The sequence below is a fragment of the Grus americana genome, chromosome 12, assembly GCF_028858705.1.
Source record: "Grus americana isolate bGruAme1 chromosome 12, bGruAme1.mat, whole genome shotgun sequence".
Lineage (NCBI taxonomy): Eukaryota > Metazoa > Chordata > Aves > Gruiformes > Gruidae > Grus > Grus americana.
The window spans coordinates 3,473,494-3,487,144 of record NC_072863.1 but is presented as its reverse complement, the minus strand read 5'-3'; the positions used below and the strand labels follow the sequence as shown (position 1 = coordinate 3,487,144).

At 36.4% G+C, this 13,651-nt stretch overlaps 1 protein-coding gene across 4 annotated transcripts in view; it reads right to left on the bottom strand.

The window, feature by feature from the left end:
- The window catches only part of DACH2 (dachshund family transcription factor 2), a 302,186-nt gene that overhangs the window by 100,109 nt on the left and 188,426 nt on the right, over positions 1–13,651 (bottom strand). The gene's annotated exons all lie outside the window — the stretch shown is intronic.

The window sequence follows — 13,651 nt, the reverse complement described above, 5'->3', positions numbered from 1 at the left end:
TAAATATAATTTCCTGTAACTTTGATCATTTTGTTACTTTGATCACTTTCTGCTTGAGTTATTTAGCTGCTACAAAATTTCCAAGTGCACTAGTAAGATTCAGTATTCCTTAATTTCAACAGCTTGAAGCCAATTAACACGGAACAATCAATGCTGTACTATTATATTATATATCCAAATATTATTTTGTCTTTTTCTGAAGTCTGCTGGTTTGGATCAACATCATTGCTACTGGAAAATATGACATTGTAAATGGTAGAAAAGTACAATATGGGTAATTACAAACTTGATCCCATCTTTAACATACCATTAACACCAGCACAAATTTAAAGAATTAAGGGGGGTTAGTGGTAGAAGATTTTCAAGTGACCAAAACCCAATTAATTTCCAATAGTAAAAAAGAAGGAGTAGCATCAGGCTACAGGTTACCATCATTACCATATTTTTATTATTATTATTTAGATTCCCAATATCTTTTTTTTTTTTTAATAAGAGTAAACTTCTCAAGTTTTATCATTTTGACTTGGTCAGTAAGGAAGGGATTAGATTTTCTTCCAGACAGTATTATTACTTTTACTTTGGGCAAAATGTGAATGAAAATGTTATCTGAAGTTCATCTATCTTGCAGGAAAATACAGGGGATATGGCCATGTAACCAAAAAGACCTCTACAGGTATAATTGTTTATTCATTCAGTTATGGATTAAATGGATTTACCGTCTTCCTCCCAGTATAGTAGGATTTGCTTTTGCCATTTGCTAAAAAGCAAGCTGAATGCTTCTTATCAGCTATCTTATAATTGACTGTGCAACAATTCCACAAAATCACTGGATTGCATTTACCAAAAAAAATATGATTTTTTGGTGGTGGTGCATGTTGAATCAACCCACGAAGATATCATACATCAAAACAGAATTAAACAAACTGCTGTTTCTGCAAAGTACTGCTTACTGAGAGATTAGATACTGATTAAAGTGAACTAATAATTTTCATATCCTATACTGCCACACATCCATAAATTAAAATACTTTCTTTTAAAAGCTGCTACGAATTTGACATTTAGATTAGCTCTGCTGCTCCTATAATAGGCTTCACAAAAGTTCTCATTATTTTAATATGACTTAAGTAAGCAAGCAAGCAATAGACTCCAACTGCATGGAGGAGGGGCATGTATTGTCACATATGGATACGGCAATCTCGTTAACTTCAGCAAAGATATCCCTGATTAATATCAGTTAATTGGAGATGACAGGTTACAAGACGGGAGTTACACAAACCCTCTTCTCTCCAGGCCGTCTGTCCTCCTCCTTCCATCTTGCTTAAGAGCCTCTCAACATCCAGAAAAACCAACTGCAGTTACACACTCCTATATTCCCAAGGCACTGATGTCAGATCTAACAAATATTACCTACACTAATTAGGCACTTGTTTTATTCTTTTTGTCATTGATACATGAAAAGCAATATTGATTTCATTATTAATATACATTAAATACAAACATATAAAAACAAGTCCAGAAAATATAATCAACAATCTTGTCTTTTAGGTCATTTAATAGCATCCTCAGTTCATACAGAATATCACTATACTGTAACATACTCAGTTTTTATTTAAAAATATTACTTTTTCTAACACCCTTTAAATTTCTTTTGCAAATGTTACAGGGTTTTTTATCAAGCAGATATAAAATCCTGATGCTTAAACTCCTGTTTTTACAAATTCTCTGGCTGACATCACTCACGCTTAATCCACCAAAGAATATATCTTCAAAGATAAAACTGTTCACACACTTTCTGGAGAAGATGAAATGGTCTATAAACTTTTCCACTTTCTTTCTAGGGAAAGGAAGTGGGATTGCTCTTTGAGTGAATTTCACATTATTTTCAGGAAGTTAAACAAACTAGCATCAGCACAAGTCTTCTGAGCAATTTACTGTTTTCAAGATTTCTAGGAACCTAAGTGATTTGCCTGCCAACCACCACATCTGCACTTCTCCTCCTTATCCCAACCAATTGCAAGTTTTGAGGCACAGCCATCGCTGAAGCATGTTCAGAACTTGTACACACTCTCTTTTCACTTTATACTTCTAATCCATTTGCAAAGAACTCACATTCATTTTAAAGGTTACAAAAATATAGAGTCTGAACATGGAGTTTTTTATCATAACATTTTATCATTTCTATGTACCCAAATACATATAGAAGAACCAATACTCCAGTAAATATTTTCATCTGGATCAGTATTTATACAGGTTCTTGATACTAGAAGTCATAAAACTTTACTTAGTTTAAATATACAAAAGAGTGAAGAAACTATTCATAAGGAGATAAACAGGGAACGAAAAGTGAATTCAGACCTTTAGTAAAATGTTCAGAGAAAAGACAAGACAAAAAATTATCCAGGGCACTGTATAAATCAAACAAAAAAAACCCCAAAAAACTTCTACTGAACAGTTGTATCACAAGCATAATGAAGGCAGAAAGGGTACTGAGGAACAAACAGAAAAGAATAAACAGTCCCAAAATCACCACGATGCCGCCTGCAGAAATTAAAGGTAATTATTGTCAGGCATTTTTGAGCTCCCTAACCAGACACAGCTGCCATAAGGACAACAGCCAAAAAACAGTGATGTATCAGAAATCTATGCTGTGCCATCTGCCACACCAAAGTCACTCTACTTCAGCATTAAAAGTTCAAAGAGTAAAGCACAATCCTGATGTAGAAAGCACTACAGCCCGAAGATCCTGAGCAGTCAGGCATAAACTTGAAGCAGATATAGCCAATATTATCTCTAAGTTCAGTATCAGCAAAGTCTTTACACTCTCATTCACTTATTCCCCAGTCTATGTAATTTCTTACTTGAATTGTGATAGCAGTAAAAGCCCCAGAATCTGACTGTATGAGGCACTTCAAAAACAGTGTGCTATTTCTTCAGCACTTCTGAAAGCTAATAAAACTGAGGTTAAAGCAAATGGTTCCAGCAGCAAGAGTGTGCTACGGATTGAAATGATGGAAGAAAACATACAGCAAATCACCCATTGGCATAATCTTCAATTAAGGCTACTGCTGCGGCTAACATTACTAAAGCTACTGTTTGATTTAACTATTAATAAAACTCCTTTTTATAATTGACTCAGCTCCGGCTAGCTGTGGCAAAGAGGGCTATTCTTCAACTGACTTATCTGAAGATCTACAAAGAACTGAAGAATCATTTCTATCCTCTCGGATGAATCATTATCAGCAGCAGAATCTCACTTAGAGCACCTCACTTTGAAAAATGTACTTGAAAACTGCTGTAACGTATACATCTATCCCTCTACTTTCACCTTAAAAAAAAAAAGATCACTAGGAAAAGCAACATACTGGATTACATACATCAAAGCTCCCATTTTTTTCTCTCCATTTACACGTTAAATTTCCCTTCTTTCAGTTATCTTCTGCCAGCTGTGATTAATCACTAAACGCTCAGGAAATAAACTATGGACTGCTTATTATCAAACACGTACAACCTTTACAATGCTAACAACAATAACAAAAAAGCATGAGTCTCATCACAGTTGCAATGATTTGTTTTCAAAACTGCTAGTAACTGTGTGGCCAGTGGAGCTGGTTGCCATGGCTGAAAGACAGCAGGTCCTGAAGAGCTGGTAGGGACCTTTAAGAGAGACACATCAGCGCTAACGCAGAAATCTTGGAGCCATGTTCTGGGTCAGCTCTCTATATATGAATCTTGATTACAATTGCATAACAGATTGTGATGGTGTGCGCTCAGGTACACCTGCATTGTGCATATGGCAAATCAACCAACTGCCATTAGTAATCTTCATTCTGTAATTTCAGTTTTGTCAGGACACTATGTACTCTCCCTTTGACAAGTCTGCGTAACTCTGCTGTACAACACACAAATTTAGCCCTGAAATAACCCTTCAAGGACACACAAACCAGCACACTTTACGCTCAGGTTGCACCAAAGTAAAATTCTGCAATTATATTCTGAGCCATAGTTAAAACATACCTCAGCACCAAATAGTTTTCAAATTAAGGTCTTTGATCCAAATTAGGACCATACTTGGCTTACTCAACATGGCACACCACATTGGTCTGGGGCAGAGCCACTGCCTGTGGGGCACTGGAAGGTGGAACAGACCTGAATGTACTGTGAGGCTTGGTTGCTTCTGGGAGGGCTGGACCCACCGAAAACGTTCTCTGCTCCTAAAGCCAAGGTACCTGTAGTATTTGAGAGGGTGTGAAGACCAGAGAGGTTTCTCCATCCCTTGTCTGCATCCTATTAAAGTTATTGGTTAATTGTTTACTCATCTGTCCCCTACACAGACTACTGAAGATTATTGCTCTATGAAGCCTCAGGAATTATTTCAACAAAATAAAGCATTTTTACTGCATGGCCCAAAGATCACAACTCCAAGGTCATTTGTAGCGTATCCCCCTCAGGGCCAGTATCCCATTACAGGGCAGCGCTGAACCCACCCGCTTCACTGAGCACCAGGCAGCAAGGGGACAATGTCTCCTGTCTGGAGTAAACATCACAATCTACTGATTACCAAATACCTTCTTGGAGACATAAGAAACCAAAACTCAATTACATTCCCGCACTGAGCTACCCAGGGTGTCTTGCATGCAAGGGAATCCTCCATGTTTAACTAATGTCCAGTCATTGAAAATTGGATTTTGATGGTGAATACAAGGACTCTCAGCATTTAAGGTGACCCTGAGTATCTGCTAATCTTGTACTCTAGCTACAGCTATTTTTTCAGTTCTCTAATTAGTTAGACTGTGCCCCTCCTTCATATTAGTTTGAAAGCTTTTCTGTCAAAACTGTGAACAAGTAAATTAACTAAAGGAGAACTATGAGTAATCAAATCTTGAGGTTTGCAATTAATTAAATGAAACGGTGAGTCAGTGAACTGAAGAATGGTCTTATATTAAAACAAAGCATTTAATTAAATTAACAGTCAACACATTGCAATTAATAATATTCCAAAGGAAAAATGAAAACCAGTTTAGCCTTGCCATATTATTTCAGTCTAACAGTCCAGCATTGTGCATCGGCTTGTTTGTTATTTGCATTCAAAGCTGCTATGGGTCAAGTACGATGTGCTAAAACAGGAATAATGAAACATCTGGTAGTATGAAATGTTAATATGAGATACCATATTGCAAACAGTGAAAACAATTCTGAAGCATCCAATAAATTAGGCCTTGGAAGACTGAAAAGGATATGCTTTCTTTCCCATTTTCTTCAAAAAGGAAATTAATAAAAACAAATGCGTATAATGTACTTTACGTTTTCAGAATGCCTGCAAGAATTTACTGATTGATTTAAACATTCACATTAGAAAGTGGCTTCTCTGTAGCTGAAATAGATCATCCTTGTTTAGTGATAAACAGGTAGGTAAAACCCAGCTACAAACACAAAGGACGGTGAAACCAAATTCTTGAATAAGAACATTAAAATGACCAAAGTGTTACAGCAATTTGGAGACAGGTCCAAACACGTAAATCTTATTACTGAAGATTTTTTCCATTTCTGTAAACTGACTCAACTAGAAACTGCAGGAAAGTTTTAGCTCTAGTGCATGTTCTGTTTTCAATGGCTGTTCAAAGATACCCTGGCTACTATTTCGGAGGGGTCATAATAATCCATCAACGTGAAACATATGAAGGACTGTAAGAAAAGAACATGGTGAGTAATTGGCCACTGCAGGCAGAGGATGGGATTTCAGCGTAAGCACCATGGTGCAAAGCTTTATCATGGGCTAAGTTGTGTGAGTATTCACCCCCAGCCCTGGGAGGACACTTTGGAGCCCAGACTGAAATCCATGCTCCATCCATTTGATGTTGCCAAGCTGAAACGTAATCAATAGCCAAGAAATGTATTACAACAGTTGAGTTTCCTTCATCTGTTCTGATACCTACAGCCAGTCGTTCTGATATTACCACCATATTTTACAAATATGTTCTTCTCTCCCATTTTGCAACAGGAAAGCACCCCAAGCAACATAAAAATAATTTTTAGAATAGAAAATTTGCAAGAATTTATACAGTATTTATCCTGCTACATATTCAAAGTGAAAGAGAAAATAAAGACTAATTCTCTAAACACATTCAGTTAATGAAACATCAGAGAATATTGAAGTGACAAAACATTAGCAAAACATTTCAGACAACAGTTAAAATTTTTGAGTGGCCTGATTTTTAAATACCACCACTTTAAAATTACAAGAAACTATACTATGGCAAAAGAACTTTATTGAGGAAGAAAAACCCCCAACAAATATTATGCATATTTGTCAGGAACTGAGAAATTAATCTTCCATAGAGAAGCTCCAGTCAGCTCGCTTCTGCAATGAGTTGTCACACAGCCTTCACTTGAGACACTTTATTCTTTGCCTTTGCGCGGTCCCTTATTCCCTACATAGCTTCCACTTCTGCAGCAGATAGATAGGGACAGACCTACAGATAGGTCTCTTCATCATACAACCTTGCTTCCCCCACAGGTCAATCGATTCTCTATCATCAACCAGGCAGTTATGCTGGGGAAAAAACGAGCATGTGATAATGTAATTTACAGACTTTGCCAAATGCTCAAGGGATCAGAATTAGGGTTGCGCAAACGTTTCTGAATTTTTGACGGCTTGATTTTGCAATCCTAGTAATTTTTGTTTAACAGGGTGTGCTTGCTGACCTCATTTTCCTTCTAAAATATAATTTCATGCAAAAGTTCATATGAGCATAAACAAGATTAAAACCTTTACACCCCAAAACATCCCTGCCACTCCATGGAATAATTCACAGAAGTACCAGGTTGTCATTCTCCAATTTCACACATATTTAGGCAGTAGCAAAAGTCCTGATACTTACAAATTTGGGTGTTCACTTTAAAATGCAGAGAGAATTTGCTTTCCAGATGCTTTCATCCCATGTCTGCCTCTATTCTTTAGGCTTCTCATCCCAGTTATAACCTCTGTGTTTTGTATAGCTTAATCTTATCCTCCCTGATACCCACCTGAAATACCGGAAACATTTTTAACATGAACATCTTCCATCTGTACCTGAGATATTTCATATCCTTGATCCACATGAAGATCTGATGTCCAAACACCTGTCAGATTTCTGGTCTAAACCGAAGGGGCTCTGTTTGAAGTATATAGAATTTTAATCCCAAATTTGTGCTTAAACCTATGTTAATATTAACACTCATATTCAAGATGAAACACAGCAAAACCCAACTACATATTTTACAGATGACTTATATCCAAAAAGGCAGCCAGTATCTTAGGTCAAACAAAGTTGCAGCTTACCTTCTTGGAGGGAAAGAGAAAAATCAGAACTACGAAGAGCACTGAGAGGGTTACATTATTTTTCTTCCTTCATTCTTACAGTGTGTCTCATGAGAACTGATTAATTTTGTGACATTTTCTGCTCTTTTTTACAATCTATGCCATGAGAATGATTTGTCAAGACTGTAATGCGTAATACTTTTAGTATGCTGCACTACTGTGACCTTTACCTTTTTCTGTATATTTGATTGACTGACCACCCCACTTTTGATCTACAGGTTTCAGAAGATGGAAGCATACAAGAGATAGATGCGTCAGCCATTGAATTATTGTTGAAAAGATCACAATCACTTTATACAGATAACTTGTATGTTCTTTTGTGCATATCTGATGCGATTTTCGTCATGTCACTGAAAATTTTCAACATAAAATGAAAACTCTTACACTGTGGTGTACTTAAAAAGTGTTTTCATACATCAATAGAGTGCCAAATTCATGCATTGGGACTCGGATTTCAGTAAGGAGAAGACAAGTTAAACTAATGCTCATAATCATCCAAATTCTCAAACGATCCACTTACGCTTTCATAATGCTGTCATAGACTAAAGATTACAATTCTTTGAGATAAGGACTTGAAAAATTAAAAACTAAACCAGAAACATGCTAAATTACCTCCCTGAGAGCACCATGCAAAATAAATTCCATTTATAGGGAAAAAAAAAGTTAACTCCAAAGTGCTAAATATTCAGAGGCCACAGAAAAGAATACAAAGGTGGTTATCATCAGTCCCAAAAGGAAAATAGACCTTTGACACAGGCCTCACAACCTGCAGAGCTGGAATGCTTCGGTAACTTCAGTAATCCTTTCAGTGTCAGGACAAGTAAGGATATTGGCACACACTGGCACCCAGCACTATCATCTACTGACGGTGCCCAGGTGGGCAATCTCAGATTTACTTGGGCCAGATTCAAAACAACTTGGGCTGCCCAACGGCCTGGAAAGCTCCACACAGTCAAGGCCCTGGATGGGACCTGGAAGGGCTTAATGGCCACCTTCTCCCTGGGCTTCAGAGCTCAGTACACTCACTCGGATTGTAGGACTTAGTTATCCATTTTAGAACACATCTGGGTTCATGGGAACCTAAAATTATGTTATAAATACATTTAAGCCTAATAGCCCTCATATTCACCATGGACATTCTGTAACTTCTCTATCATCATAGAAGCCTGTCATGGTGCATGTGCTGCCATCTGGAATCAAAATTACCTGTTGTTATTTTTTTCTCCATGTTTATTCCTTTCCCATTAAATCAATTTCTGCGGGTTTAAAGCACTTGTCTGTAAGCGGTAATGATAAGGAAATAGCTGAAGTTTTTGGAGGTGCTTTCAGTTAAGTACCAAAAAGTCTGAAATCTTATCTGGAGTTGGCACAAATCTCTTGAGTTTGTAAAACTAATTGGGCTGGAAGGTCTTCTGAGAATAAGGGTATCTTTGTGAGTGATTTCAAGCCACTTCCTACTTGTGATTGGAAAATACTATAGAAATATATTTTTTTTGTATGAGATGGCACAGCTCAGCTATGTACCAGATATCTCAAATCACAATTTAAAAAATGGTGTATTTCAAGGATTTTAAGTGAATACTGAGTTCCACAAATTCACTGTACTACAGTATTTCAGATGAAACCTCAACACACTGTCAAGGTCAGCACTGCTGTTAGAGACCGGATTGCTAAAACATTACCCCTGCTAGCTGCTGTTCACTTCAGCTGGACCTGCCTGATGAAGGCTGGGCACTTTCAAGGATCATACCATGTAGATCCCTTACCCAACCCCTCCTAGAAGCTGAAGTCTTAGAGGGGAGAAACGTTACTCCAATCTTTCCTCAGATGTTTTCACTGAACTGAGACCGAGCAAATAATATTTTCACATTATTACTCACCAAGCTACAAACAGCAGCAGCATGCTCCCTCTTTACTCAAGATGGCAACTGCACCATAGAAATTTTGCTTGCAAACGAACAGCAGAAATACTATGAACAATAAACTGATCTCCACTACAGTTCTCCCTGGCTAGAAGGAGGGAAACCAATTTGTATTTATCAAACTCAAACTAGTGTACATGAAGTACACAACCAAGGATACAATTCTGCGTTCCTCACAGGCACTGTGAACCGCCAGTTTTGCAGCAATCCCTCTGCAATCAATTTAAAATCAGTGGGATTGTTTGCAAAGGTTAGATTCTTCTCACCAAAATTACTGGGAATAGACCATGAGTTGGGGTGGCAACTAGTGCTAGCTCAGATGGCAAAATTTAAGCCAGGCTCCTCCACTTACACAACTGTGTAGAATCATATCCTACATGGTGTTTCTTCCACATACACAATTTTTCAAGACCTCTGCCACAACAGAAACTGAATGCTACGATAACACAGCCACCCCTGCTCTTGGTTAGTTAAGGTTGACAAATTTGTGGCCAATTCATAAAACCCACAAAAATATTATGCTTATGTGAAGCACAATAACCTAAGCAATGTAAAGAGGGAGCCCATGCTTTTCTCCAAATGGCATTTAATTAACGCAACCTCAAAAGATGCAAGTTCGAAAGCAGCATCACTTAATGGAATATTCTTCTGAGATCTATAATCACTTTCCAATTCTGGCTGTTGAATGAAAGTGAAATATTAGTGCTTTAAGATCATTTGAAATACCACAGATTATTCAGAGTGAAAAATATTTTTGGATGATATTAGGATAGACTAGTAAAGCAGCAATGTCTCTGGCAAGAAAGGAAAACAGTTCAGTGAAAATTCAGGAAATCAGGAACACAGGCTCCAAGTGGATCTCCAGCTTTAAGGTAGAACCTACCACATTTGCACTTACTATCATTTTGATAAAAGATGTAGAACATAGCGCAGAAACATGACTTAAATTTCCTTGGAATAGCTGATTCATAATTTTCCCAAATGAATTTTCCATTAACTGCTTAATGTAAAATAAAGTAACGCATGGGCCAAGGACTAGACTCTAGGTCTTTACCTTCTCAAATAAAGACACTACCTACAGTCACATTATGATCTCTTTCTCTATACACTTTTGGCATAACAAAACCTGTCAGTTGTTTTTCTTCTTTTTGGAAAAATGCATCCATCCCAAACAGTTATAACCTGATGGTTCACAGAGTCATCAGGAATGTAGCTTTTGCCAGAAAGTCCCTTTTATCAGTATTGACTTAAGTAGGATTCTGTGGCAATTTGGCTCTAGTTGTGTGTCATGGCATATACATGCCATGTATTTCTTCTTTCTAAGAAGAAAATGAGGTATTTTAGATCAGTTTATTTTTATGTCAGCAGGGTTTGGATAGCCATCTAATTTGCCGTCCTTGGGAAAGCACCAGCTTTCATACAACTTTCCAGCAAGTTTTTGTGAGGCAACAACCACCAAGTCAGGCAGTGAATGCTGCCCAAACACTTCCTTGGGTCAAAACTGAGCTGCTGCTTTGGGCACCTTCCGCATATAGGTGACGGATATGTGAATTTCTAATACTGCAAGGAAAAAGAGGAGGCATCCCACAGGCTGGAGAAACCAGATTGACTTTCTAGCTATGTCTAGACCACAGGTAAAGAAACACAAAGAGCTGTATTTTCCTCTGGGGCATAACTTAATGACTATTGATCACACAACCAGAAAGTGTATGGAACATGATTACAGAAGAGTATGTACCTTCTTTTTTTAAGCATTTTTTACTTCTGATTGTTCTGATCTCCCTCTTTTTAAGTTACTTTTATATAGTTTCTGTCAAAGATTTTTCATGCACACTTACTTACACAACACAGGAAACAAATAATTTAGTCCCAATAGGTTAATATGTTCTTTTCTTATGAAGTTATGCCAGAATAGCTATTTCCATTTTATGCTATGCAAGGTAAAGAATATGTTTCAAAGCTGAGACACTGACTGGAAGCTTATTTTCTTGTTCCAGGTGGTGAATAAAAGTAACACATAGAAGATGAACTACACAATTTTTAGAATCTTAAAGGATGTGTCTCTACTCATTGGTCAAGCTGAATTAACTTGCAGCCTCCAAGCCAAATGCAGGCCTGAGGAGAGGAATAATTTAGTCACTGAACTGAAACACTCAGTAATCTAAAATTATGCAAACATTCTCTCTGCCCTTGCAAATCTTTACAGATAAACTCTACTGATCTTTACTCTCCAGTTTGCATCAGTATAGCAGTTTCATTTCTTCTAAAACTACAGCAACAAACATTTTTAGCTTCGGTTTTGTGCAACTATTTCAGTAGTCAAAGTACATTCAGATCTCAAAATAGATTCTCAAATTTTTTTAAGTCAAATTAATTAAATTTAATTTAAAACCAAAAATATATTCAATTTAAATTGTCCAAGATGTATTGAAAATTTTTTTTAGCCAATTCAGAAAAATATTGCAGATATCTATTCATCTTGCTTTTCCAGAAGTCTACATTATATAAGTAATGCGTTGCAAGCATTCCCTTCAAAACTATTATACTCTGCAGTCCTCAGCCATTTGTCAATATTTATATTTTGCTTTTTGCAGCTATCTTTTTAGACCTGAGAGGTTTAAGTCTACTTTAGGGCTTTTTCCTTCAGTGATAAGTTGAGTATTATATATTATTATAAACTTATCTAGGAAATCTAATGTGTTTCCAGTAAGCATTTAACTCTGGGTTTAGAAGTTTAACATGCAATACATCTGTCAATTTAATAGTTTAGTAAAAGACATATTTTATTTCTTCTATAGATATTGCTTTTAAATAAATCTTTTCAGTATTTATCTACGATATCCTTTAACTGAGATTTCCCTAACAGTGGCGCTACATTGATAAAGTAGGTTTAACAGGATAGTTATGGTGGATTAATTAATAATTGACTAGTTCGCTATGTTAAATATAAATCTTAACTGTAATTTTATTCCTCTGTCTAGTTTTAGGAACCAGTATGTATTTATGAAAGACCTACTCACTTAAGTTGAGAAGGGAATGTGAGGCTGCCCTAATGTGTAGGAACTTACAGATGACCAAGAAACACCTTTATAATTCTATTCAGGACATAAAGGATGTAAGATCCACAATCCCATCTGTCCTTATTTCTTTCAAAAAGCCACTAAACTGCTCATACTTGAGAAGAAAATTAACCTTTTTACTGATTAATCACTAGGCAGCTTTGACTGGTAAAGAGAAAATTGTATTACAAATGAACAGCGCTACCTGTTATTAAATTACAAGGCATTTTCATCAAAGGACCAAAAAATGCAGCACATTGACCAGTTAACATGTTTCCACTGACCTGGGGGGATTTTTCCAGTTAACAGCTTCTGAAGAATGCTTCCTTTTGATTCCTGTCTCTGACACAAAAATGATTGTCCCATTTAACCACTGTTCTATCACATACATCAGAGAATCCTATTTACTCACACACTACTGGAACATTAAAACACAATAGTGTGATTGTCTCTGGAAGAAAATTTTAAAGATTGACTTTTTTTTTCTTTTTTGTAAAAAAGGGAGTAAGATCAAAAGCTAACTTTAATAGATGTTTGACTAAGGTCATACTCCTAGGAAATGGAACACTGAAGATGAAAGAGAACAAATAGATTTGGCTTTTGATCTCAGCCAAATGCATTTGGCATTGTTTAGCTTTTATAAAATACTTCAACTTTTGGCCATACCATGACTAAAATGAATTGGTTGAAGTCCTGAGGTTTTAACAGTTCAGTAAGACTTTAACATGCATCAACATTTGGAAAAACTTCTTTCTTAAGTCATTGGCCAGATTTTTTTCTTATCGGAATGAAGTCAGGTCAAACCTGGCTATTGTTGCTAATGCTAGATATGTATAAACAATTTTAAGAATATATTTTCCTAATAATAGGCAAATTTAAGAGTTATTACCCACTAGTGCTGTTAAGTGGGGACCACTGGTATTCCTGGCAAGAAATTTTAGAGGAAAGTGCAGAACATTGAGAAAAGTTACTGGAATTATTCAAATAAAACAAATAACTGTGTCCCCAGCCAAGAGTGTGTATCAAATCATTTTACAAAAGTATTTCACAGTTCTAATCCTCCTAAAAAGTATTTTGGACATCCAAATTTATAAACTAAATAGTAGTAAGGGAAGAATGGATTACAATCTTCAAACTATTACTTTCAAATTCTTCAGTAATAATGGTGTTTGCTAACTGAAGACAACTTGGTTAATTAAGGAAAAAGATGAGATAACATTCATTAAAGCAATATGCTTACATTATTACTATTGTTAGAAAAAAATAATTATCATTAGCCATCAGAAGCACTGCAAAAACCTATAAACCACTTA